Genomic DNA, 11715 nt, shown 5'->3' on the forward strand with positions numbered 1-11715 from the left:
TTCCTTCCTTTCTTTCTCTCTCTCTCTCTTTTCATTGAGATTTTTTTTTTCTGTAGGACACATGCTCACAGGAAAAAGAGACATAGTGAGGGCAAGTGAGAAATCACTGCTCCAGGAGGAATGGCCATGCTGTAATCCTTTCTTTTCCATTTTCTCCCAGGAATGTTGGGTATGCACATACAGGCGGCCAGCATGATTTTCAAGCCACTCGGTCCAAGACTCAAGATGTGGTCAGCCATGTGGGAGTCCAGCAATGTAACTACCATGCCATCTGTTGGTCCCTCTCTTTTCCTTTTCTTAGGATATAAGCTGGCTGGGAGGAGCCTGCATTCTGCTTGGCTCCTCCACAACATAAGTGGCCCATGGCAGGAGAATACTGCAGCGATTCACTGTTGCCTCATACTGGTTGTAATTGTCATCTGTCCAGTTTGGGGTGTTGAATCGGTTCAAATCTGTCATTCAGTATTATGAAGCCTATATGTCCACAGATACACTACCTCTCTCCATTTTGTTCAAGGTAAAAAATTATTTTTCTCCTTATATTAATATCTGTGGTCTTAGTTCTCAATTAAATCAGAAACAAGGCAGAGAAAGATGTTATTTCCTCAATGCCCTCAATGACCCTAACGTGTCATAAGAATTAACTTCCATAACATAAGTTAAAGGGACCAGCAGGTGGTATGGTGGTTAAGGCTCGGACTCCCACAAGACTGACTGTGGTTTGAGTCCTGGACCTGGAGACCTGTTTTCTTACTTTCTCTCTCTCTCTCTATCTCTCTCTCTCTGTCTCTCTCTAGTGAGTGTATATACCCTGTAGCAAATTCAATAATAATAATGATAAATAAAATGAAATAAATAATTCTTTTTTAAAAATGCTAGTCAAGTACCCTGCATTTAGTAGGTGATCAGTAAATGCTATCTCTAACCATGTAGCTAGTTACAAGTATACAGTATTCTTTCATTGAACTTTAATATGAAAATTGGAACTTTCTTTGGATCAAGCATCATTGAAATAGAACGTGTCATTCTATTAGTCTCAGTTTTCTTTGAGTGTACACATGTTTTGAGAAGCAAAAAGAACAGGGCTCGAGGGAAAAGTGGGATATATTATTAAAGGAGCCTAATCTTTAAATCCTAATGCCTTAAAATTACAACATTTTTTTTCTTCTAGAAGGGGAAAAATCTTAAAATTACAACATTTTTTTTCTTCTAGAAGGGAGAGAATCATTTGGTCCAATATCTCATTTCACAGTTGACAAACTGAGGCCGAGGGGATTTAAAAGATGTTCTCATAGTCTTACAGATCCTAGCATATAGGAATTATAATTCATGTCTTTTCATTGTACTATATAGACAAGAAAGGGATCATAAATCACTTTCTGATAAAGGGGTAATAGAAAACTTTAGTTTCGGAGTTCTTGGTAGTAATTGCCTTAGAATAAGTTTGAAAGTATTGACCGAAGTGAGCACTTACATCTGAGATGAAGTCTACCATTACTCTGGATCAGGGAATGTACAATGGTAACTATCATGAGAACACATCTTGATAATGGTCATCCGTATTTATAGTCTGGGGATATGAATAACCTCAGTGTTGACCCATCATTTCTTTGAACACATAGAACATTCATAATTACCAAAAATACAAACTGTGAGAACTGTGCCTTTCAGTTTTTATTTGGGATCCTATCCCAACTTTCTTGCTGGCTTAGTTGACTCCAGCTGCATGACCTTTAATCATGTATATAAAAAAAATCAGAAAATCCCCATTTTACTCAGCTAAACTAATCATCAGGAGAAAAAATGAAATGTCCTGTTCCCTATGACTATCATCACTGGACAAAATGTACTTGATATCCAGCAAGGTGTTACTGAAGATTTCACTGCCAGCCTAAATGTAACATTATTCAATAAGCATAAAGACAATGAAAGATAGCAAACCTGTCAGTTAAAAATTCTCTTACAGTTTAATAATGCTTTCCTGCCATTTGTTTCTCAGTAGACAGAAGCACAGAGCTGTTCTTGTGCCCTTAAATATATATTTGAGGGAACATAGCAGGTTACTTACATTTAGTTTATTATTTCTTCAAATTGGAGACCAGGAGTGTTTTTATTTCCAAATTGATTATTTGTGGTACAAATGGATTTAAATCTGTAGGCATTAGTACCCACCATTCATTACAAATCATACCATCTCTGTGAGTGGGAAAAGACTATGGTAACACTATATTCTTTGTTCATTAAAGCTTAGCAGCAGAAACAGGGTACTATAGGACTACAGAACTTGGCAAAATTTGCTGTATATTAGGAACAAAATACCCAAATATTTAAACGTTTCCAGACTATGAAGACTTTAGACATGGAGAAAAATTCATTTCCTATGAAGCCAAATCAATCCACTAGATAGGTTGGTCTTATTGTTAGGACAAAACAGTAAGAAACAAATCAAAATATTAAATGTCATGTTTATGACTTGTGTATAATTGTTATGTCCTGTCTTTAGCAGAGAGCAAAGGGGTAAGATCCTATTTCAGTGACCCTCATACTAATATTCAGTTTTATATTATAAGACTGTTTCTACAGACAGGCACATAGCCCAGAGCAATATTGCTTTGTTGAAATAGAAACAAAGAATTTTATTTGAGCAAGAAATTTGGTATAAAAGATACATTTATAAACCTCTGATTTGATTAAGAAATCTATACTTACAGACTCACAGAACCTTAACACTGAAAGGTATGTGAAAAAACATCTAGTCCACACTGCTTATTTTTCTAGATTAGGAGATCAGGGCCTAAATAAAGGAAGGTTTTGCCCAAAGACACATGGCTAGTTAGTTGCTGGGTTGGGATTAAAATATGAGGTTTTGTATAGTTAGTTCAGGAGTATTTTCAGTAAATATATATTGCCTCTCTTCCCCTCAGAAAAGAAATACACTGTGGTTATTAGGAATATAGACTCAAGGGTGAAAGTGCAAGAGTTGGGCTCCTTATTCTGTCTCTTTGCTGATGTGTGATTTAGAGCAAATCGCTTAAACTCTGCTCTCATTTTCTTATTGCAAAATGGAGATAATAATAATAATGCTTATTTCATAGGACTATTGTAGGGATTAAATTATTCAAAGAATATAAAGCACTTAGGACAGTGCTTGGCACACAGTAAGCTGTCAAAAGCATTTAATAGTATTTTCTCATTATTACACTATTAGGGTAATTGGTTTAATTAAGATAGCCTTTTCTGACATAATATTTAAAAATAATGTGTGATATCTGGGTATATCAAAGAAAGAAACACTCAATAGAAATGGCAACACAACAGCTAATTATAAACAATCAAACAAAAACAAAAACAGTTGTCTTTTGGCAGAACTTCATTATCCAAAGGTTTGGTCTGGTCTTTCAGCACACACCTGATCTCAGAAAGGATGTATCACTACTTCTGCACAGCTCTCAAAGTAAATATCCCTGGTGAATATTTCTTATATAGTCAGACATAATGCATTTTTATTACCAAAGAGCCATCCACATTTGTGGACATGCCAGTTATCACTTGTAACTGACAGACCTCACCTAATGGTCTGTGAACTGTTACCTATCTACAGTGAGATATGGGGCTTGCACCAACGTGTAAATAAACTGAGTCACTAAACACACTGATTAGCTATATAGATATAGATTAGATGTGTGCATATGTAGATACAGATTAGATATGTATTTTGCTATATATAATAGAGAGACAGCCATATAAAATTACATAGATACATAATGTATATAAATTATATATACATACATATATACATAACATGATATCTATATTGAACATACATTACACACACACACACACATTTCTTAATGATGGAAGTAGTGCATTGCTTCACATTCTCATACACATTCCTCATCTCTAGGTGAACTGGTAAAAATTTTTTGCCATAGGGTGGGTGCCACCACGTCCCAACTGGTAAAAAGTTTATTGACTAACACTGATCTGTGGACTAGAGTTGGCCTTCAGACCACACTTTGATCAATTCTGATCTTGACCATGATCTTTAGTGAACTCTAACAATAGACTATGTTGATTTATTGACTCTTTCTTAAAGACTTGGCACCCACTTAAGTTTTCAGAATTCCACTTGTGGGGAAAAAGTATATTTTAATATAGAAAAGTTGGTGGCTTACCTGGCAGATCCATTTCTATTTGATTTATGGAACACCACCTACATAACTCAGTCTTAGTGGACTATTCTACTGGTTTGCCTTTTCATCTAATAATGGCAGAAATGCTTTTCTAGCAAACAAATCTATAAAATTTTACTTACGGTTGTTTTAAAGTGACAAGCATTAATCACTAGCACTTGTTTTTCAATATCTGCCTGATATTAAGTGGCATTTTAAAATGAAGAAGCAAGGAATGCAAATGACATGGAAAACATGACAAGGAGAAAATAAATGTTTATTTTTCTAAGTCTGCATAGGTTTGTGTATTACCTAGTTTTTTCTCCTGTCTTTTCCCCAAAGAAACTGTAATAAATGCTTTTTGTAATACTGAATTTCTGAATCATTACTTCATAGGGAGGTTTCAAACACCTAGAAGAGCATCTATGGTTTGCCAATACCCAATTAATGGTGATTATCTCTTTTTCTTATTTTATGGTTTTTCTGGGAGGAGCATATATCAAGTCTTAAAATACTTAAAATATTATCTTCATAAAAAGTACAAGATCCTAAGTAAGCTACAAGTATGCTTGTCATTTGGTGACAACTGCCTTCCCTTTCTCTCAGAGTCTTCTCACTTTTATTTCAAATATTTGCCTCAAATTTTTCTAACTTTGAATAAAACTGACTTGTTCAATTATCAAACCAATAGAACATACTCCTTTGGGTTTCCATTTCACACTGACAGTGTTTTGAGGGCAGAAATATATTCTGGCCCACAGTGTTTCCAAGTTTAGCAGAAAGGAGCATTGTTACCAACCTTCTGAACCAGCCTTGTTCTTCCCAATAACTGATAGCATTGCTTCACACCATATATTTTTCATTACTGTGAAAATACTTTTCCTTTTGTCAGAAATGTTTATTGTGACTGTTAAACCCAGTGAAAGCAGAAGAATCAAGAAGCATTACTCCTCCAGGAACTAAGACTCGGGAATCTGCAGCAACAAAACAAAACAAAACAAAACACAGCAAAACCCATGTGGTAATCATTAATGACGCTTACTAGATATTTCAATTTTATCCTTTTTCTGGCTCACGTTTGGGTTGTACTTTCTGGACCCTTGTGGTTAGATAAGGATATGTCACTAGTTCTGGCCAATAGATTGCAGAAAACAGTGACATGTGTTACTTCTGGCTAAGTACTTAATATACAAGTTAGAACTCACTTTTCCACTGTCACAATAACAACAGTGTCCCAGCAAGGGAGTTTTCTACCATCCTTGGTCCTAGGAAAAGGCACCATGGAGCAGAGCCCTTATTTATCCTTAATGAATGTGAAGCATGAATGAGAATAATCCTGCCTCCACTGAGAATTTCAGGTTTCTAATTTAAGCATAATTTAACCCAGCCTGATTGAAACAGCTTCCTTTATGTAGCTCTCCTAAAATCATTCCACAATAGCTATCTTTCCTTGCAAATTTAAGTCTAACTAAACTATTTTTTTTTCTTTATAAGCAATATGGCATGGTCAAAGAGTAAAAGGAAGTCCTGGAGTTTCAATTTTTTGCAAGTTTATATGTGACCAGGAAATATTGTTATGCTCTGTAGCTTGTTACATGGCATTCTACTTACCTCACTTTCATTTAAAATGTATCTAGTAGGTTAAGGTTCTATATTATAAGCTCTGGGGCAATTGACACAAGAAAAATGATAAAAATGATGGTAGACTTAAAAAAAACAAATCATATCAATAATTAGTTTAAATATAAATGAACACCACATAAATGGCAGAGATTGGCCAGACTAGATAAAATAAAAAGACTTATCAGTAGTTACTATCTACAAGAGAAACACTTTATGTTTAAAGAAACAAGCTGAAAGTAAAAGGATAGAAAAAGGTAAAACATTCAAAATGGAACTTTATAAAAATGTCTAAAAGAATCCAAAAATTTACCTTGGCAAATATTCTAGCAGGTTAAATAAATAAGAGAGACAAAAGATATTCAAGGGAACAGCAGATGGCATAACAGTCACGTCACTGGACTCCAACGTAGTCGACCTGGACCCAATGATTTAAAACTCATGCTAGGTGCCTGTGCATGTGTGCCCAAGATCCCAAGTGGAGAATAGAAGGAAAAGGGATTGAGACATGGCCATCCCATCTGGGAGGCGATTTCTTGTTTTCTGTCTCTCTGTCTCTCTGGCAAGCTCACGCACTCTATAGCAAAAATCTCTCTTAACAAAAAAAAAATTTAAGCAGAACATAGGCTTTAATCATTCTCTTGTATAGTTGTTATTTAAATGCAGGTGTTTTGCATCTTGAAAGTAGAAAATACCTGTTGCCTTTTGAAATCAAATGATCATACAAAAGAATCTCATAAAATAATATTTAGAGCTCAAAGAAGATTTGATTATTATCAAATACAGTTTTTCCAAATGTAATAGAAATAGGACTATGGTATGTGGAAAGATTCTGAATGGCATTTTAAAAACACTTTACAGTTATAAATTTTTTCTGAATGGTTTAGAGCTCAGTATTTATTAGATATAATAGGTTTTCAAGAAATGACAGGAGGGGAGGAAAGAAGATGAGTTTTCAATGTTTATATTTTTAATATGTATTTGATAAAATATGTGTAACAAAATTCTTCCCATATATGAGAAATCTCATAGAAATCCTGTACTTCGCTCTCTTCCGGCCCCAGGCTCCTCAGCGGCCGTGGGTTTCGGTGCAGACATGGCCAAGTTCAAGAACCACACCACACACAACCAGTACCGAAAAATGGCATAGAAATGGCATCAAGAAACCTCGATCACAAAGATATGGATCTCTCAAAGGGGAAGACCCCAAATTCCTGAGGGACATATGCTTTGCCAAGAAGCACAACAAGAAGGGTCTGAGGAAGAGGCAGGCCAACAATGCCAAGGCCATGAGTGCGCGCACGGAGGCCATCAAGGCACTCGTAAAACAAAGGGGGTTTCAGAAGGGCATCCCGAAGGGAAGCAGCCGCAAGCTCAGTTGTCTTGCCTACATTGCCCACCCTAAGCTTGGGGAACATGCTCGCACCCATATCGCCAAGGGCCTCAGGCTCTCTTGGCCAAAGGCCAACAAGGCTAAGGCTCAGACCAAGACCCAGACCAAAGCCCAGGCTTCACCTGCAGCTCCTTCTTCAGTTCCAGCTCTGGCTCAGGCTCCCAAAGGTGTCCAGGCCCCCAGAAAAGCCCCGTAACAGAGGCCTTTGCCAGTATGAGGACAGACGGACTGACCCCCGGGCTGCTCTCTGTGTGGGGCTGGTGTCCTCCTGTGCTATGTGTGTGAATAAACATGAGGCAGGAAAAAAAAAAAAAAAAAGAAATCCTGTACTTCAACAAAAACGTGATATAACTATGGCATGAGACGAGTTTCTAAAAGTAAATCAGGCTCTGCTGGTAGATCTGGAAGAATACCCAGTTATTCAGCCAGATACCATTCCAACATTCTCCTATGTTATTACCTATAGATAGAGCTCACAGTGGAATCTTCTACCCTATTCTACTCAAGAACTTCACTACCTGCTTCCCCACTTGTACAACAATTTAGCATCTCTCTTTTTATTCCTCTGAAAATGGATTTTAAATCTTTATGGAAATAAAAATTAGTATTTATCAGAATCTTTGAGAACTGCTGACATAGATTACATCTTCGGTACACTCATCCCAGGGACATCTGCTTTGATGAAAAAACAATTACAATGAATAGCATCAGGGCTAATCATAAATAGCACAATTCTCCCTTCTGATGCTATTACTGTTTGATCATGACTTTATTCAGTACAATGTCCCTCAAGCATTCAAACAAAATTATGGAATGTCAGGTAAAATTTTTATTTACTGAATACTGAGTACAGATGCTATGTATATATATGATCACTTTTTTAAAATGTTCCCATAACTTTTATTAGAGTATACTGTTATATGTGTTCTATTTTATCATCCAGTTACCAATAAAACATAGACTATATATAGGGCTCGGTACTTTCTGCCATCCAGTGGGGGGTCCAGAAATGTACCCCTGCAGATAAAAGGGACTCCTGTATAAAAATACTTTTAAGTGGAGATGTGGATGACTGCAGGATTTGAACATTTGGTTTTATAGGGTACAATTAAAGTGATCCACTCTTCTTGAATATACCTCATCCTTCAGCTACATTCACAACTCAGAGCGGTAACTATTCCATTCATCAGTTCAGTCTGACACCACTAGGAGTTCAATCTAGTAAACAGCTGGTAAGTTACATGCATACCCACTCTTTGAAGTTAAGTTTAAAAAGTTTGTGATTCCCATAAAAAAAAATCCCTGAAAATTGTTTAAAGTGAGTTCTGCCTTAAATCATAGGTAAAATATGAAATACATAAAAATAAATCTTTTAGGGGTATGATAAATAAAGTCTGCTGCAGTCAGCAGTAATATGTAATAAGAGTCCGTTTCATACCAGTAGTGCATTGGTTCTTTATTCATAAATATCAGCATTAATACTGTATCTTATTTTGGAATGAAAAGAAAAGCAACACACTAATTTAGAAAACTTTTAACAAAGACTTCCACTTCCTACATTACATTTAAAGTCCAAGGTGGCAGTGTTCATTGGACCAGGACTGGAGTCAAGTCTTCTGACTCCAAAGCTGCTTTCTTTCTGCTACTTTGCCCTCTTTACTAACTGAAATAACCTCATGGATACTCATCTCCAGCCTTCATGACTGAAGAACTAGGTTCATGTTTGTCACAAAGATTCTAATTTAATTTTAACCTCAAAATTTGAGATAGGTGTGCTGCAGGCTTGTAAGTTTAGCAGCTAGAAATATCATCTGTTACATCATAAACTTACTAACTACAAAGAAATTTGATAATACTGTTACCTCTGAAAGAGGAGACTTGCTAATATTAGTCAAAAACAAACAAACAAACAAACAAACAAACAAAACAAAACAAAACAAAAAACTTACTTTGAACCAAGGAGAAAACAAAGTAATACAGGTCTCAGATGGGAATTCACTAAATATAATTCCTAATTCTACTATTTTTTTGTGGCAACGTGTAAATATAAATATAAACAAATTAACTATCTTAATTTTTTATTAATCTGGTATGGCCTATATTTAACAATCTTAAATTTTCCTTCCAAATAATGGGGCTGAAAAAAAATAATTTCCTTGAACAGACAGTGCTCGAATGGCCTCTCTCCTCACTGTGTCTGCATACGCAGTTTAAAGATTCTTAAGTCATGCACGAGTTTAGCGAGAATCAAGGAGTTCTATAATTAGTGAACATGTATCACAAGAAATCAGGTGAACTACTTCTGCTTCATCCTCAGAAAAATTATATTTTCCACCACATTGGCAACTCAAAGAAAAAGAGTGATCATCTTCATTCCAAGATATTTCTTCAAGATGTACTTGAGCATCTACTGGTCCCATATTTCTTAGTTCATCTTCATGCCACTGCAGGTCATACTCTTTTTTTGTCTCTTCATTCCCTAGAATTTTCCACGCCTGATCAACTTCGATGAACTTTCATAAACATTCCTCCACCGAGCCCGCTGGCACATCTGCACTCTGTTTATCTGGATAGTACATTAATATGAGTCTTTGATACTTCTGTTTTAGGTCTGACACATTTGCAGATGGGTCGCCCCCAGAATGCTGTACCAATCCTTCTTTGGATTCTGCTCAAATGCCATCATCCATTGAATGTAAAGGGGAGGGGGGTCTTCTCAGATCACCAGACTTCCTGTGGCCGGCAGCGCCCACTTCCTGCCTGCCTTCCTATATATGATCACTTTTAAGGAACGTTTGTATTGAGGGCTAGAAGATGCCAAATGGTTATGTCACTGGACTCCCACATCGTTGTCCATGGTTTGAGTCCTGGACCCAACGGCTTAAACTCACACCAGATACATGTGTGTGATCCCCAAAATCTCAACAGGAGAATGGAAGAGAAGGGATTGTGGCATAGCCATTTCCCCAGGGAGTGATACCTTGCTTTCTGTCTATCTCTACAGCAAGAACATGTGCCCTATAGCAAAAATCTCTCCCCACTCCTCCCCCCCCAAAAAAAAGAAATGAAAAGAAAAAGAAACTGATACTTCCTAGGTGACTAAATATGGTTTATTGTCCTGCATAATTTTATTCATTGTCTAAGCAATCTTATTTTCACCATTTATTTATGGTATTTAGATGGAGTAAGAAAAAGGGAAGACAAAAAGACAAAATAGATGGATTTTCCATGAGTTCTAGTGTTACCTCATTTGGGCAAATTAATCAACTCGCTCAGAGGTCCATAGCTAAGAAGCAGAGAACCAGGACTCAATCCCAAATTTGTCTGACTCTTAAGTCTAGTTCTTTCTTCCCTTACATTAGTCATTATCATCAGATCATAACTCCTAGAACCTGCCTTGGCTGTAGCAGCCAAGAGAGAGCAGGGAAAATGGGAAGGAAACCTGAGAAACAAACTTACTCTTTTAAGTGAATCTTACCATCAGTCATTCCACACTCCTATCCCTGCTCTGCATTGTGTGTATGTGAAGAGAGAGAGAAAGATAGAGAGAAAGAGAGAGAGAGAGCCAGAAAGAGTTCAAGAAAGCTATACCAGGAAAATTCTGGCAGAAATTTGTATAGAGGCATTTGTCAGACTTTATTCCATTAGGCATTTCTGCCACTATGAATACTTCTTACTAAATGTCTGCTTTGTAGCAGGAATTCCACTTGGTATTATGGATAGTGAGAAGAAGGACATTCCCCATCATCAGACTATGGTGATATAGTCCACAGTGCAAGGTCTGAGAGCAACATGCCCAGAGGACCTTGAGTGGGAGCCCACTAGTGCTCAAGAAAAGCTCCTTAGACTAAGTGATGATGAAGCCATGTTTCAAAGGACCGAAAAAGTTAATGAGATGAAGAAGCAAGAAGGGTCTTCTAAAAAAAGGAAATAGCATGCACAAAAATAAATGGTTAATTTTTAGTCCAAATTCTCACAATTTCTAGATTAGAGAAGTTCAACCCAGAGTTAAGGAACTCAGGTGGGTCTTTCTCATGATGCAATTCTCAGGAAGGGGAGGGAACCTCTGAGAAGAGGAGGACCAGCCTATCTGGGCCGTGTGGCAAGTGCCCCAGCTCCACTAGACTGACAGTAAATCCACTTCAGCCAGCCAGAGCCAGATCCAGTTTCTCCTCTTTTCTATCCACCATCTTACACAAAGGAGGTGCTTATTAGGGACCATTAATCACAATAATCCCTTTCACATGCATTATTTATAGACCCTCTCAGCAGCTCTACCATGTATTGTTATTAGCATTTCTACTTGACAGATGATTTAACAGAGACTTAAGAAACACATCCAGAATTACACAAAACTAGTCATTGGTTGTTGGTGCCTAAAAGCTTAGACACAGATAAAGTGCTTTTTTCATGACACTATACAGATGGTGATGATAATGGCTGGCATCCATGATACTGAGGAGGAGGAGAAGAAGAGAAGGAAAGAAAAGAGAAGGGGAGGGGGGAGAAGCAGCATTTCTTGAAAGGTTT

General features: G+C 36.9%; 2 pseudogenes; one reads left to right on the plus strand and one right to left on the minus strand.

The window, feature by feature from the left end:
• The first annotated feature begins 6842 nt into the window (after positions 1-6842).
• On the plus strand, positions 6843-7381 carry LOC102501266 (60S ribosomal protein L29 pseudogene; annotated as a pseudogene).
• A 2041-nt stretch (positions 7382-9422) lies between these two features.
• Positions 9423-9871, minus strand: LOC102478613 (dnaJ homolog subfamily C member 24 pseudogene; annotated as a pseudogene).
• Between the last annotated feature and the right edge of the window lie 1844 nt (positions 9872-11715).

This window comes from Tupaia chinensis, unplaced genomic scaffold (assembly GCF_000334495.1).
Source record: "Tupaia chinensis unplaced genomic scaffold, TupChi_1.0 Scaffold145659_1, whole genome shotgun sequence".
NCBI lineage: Eukaryota > Metazoa > Chordata > Mammalia > Scandentia > Tupaiidae > Tupaia > Tupaia belangeri.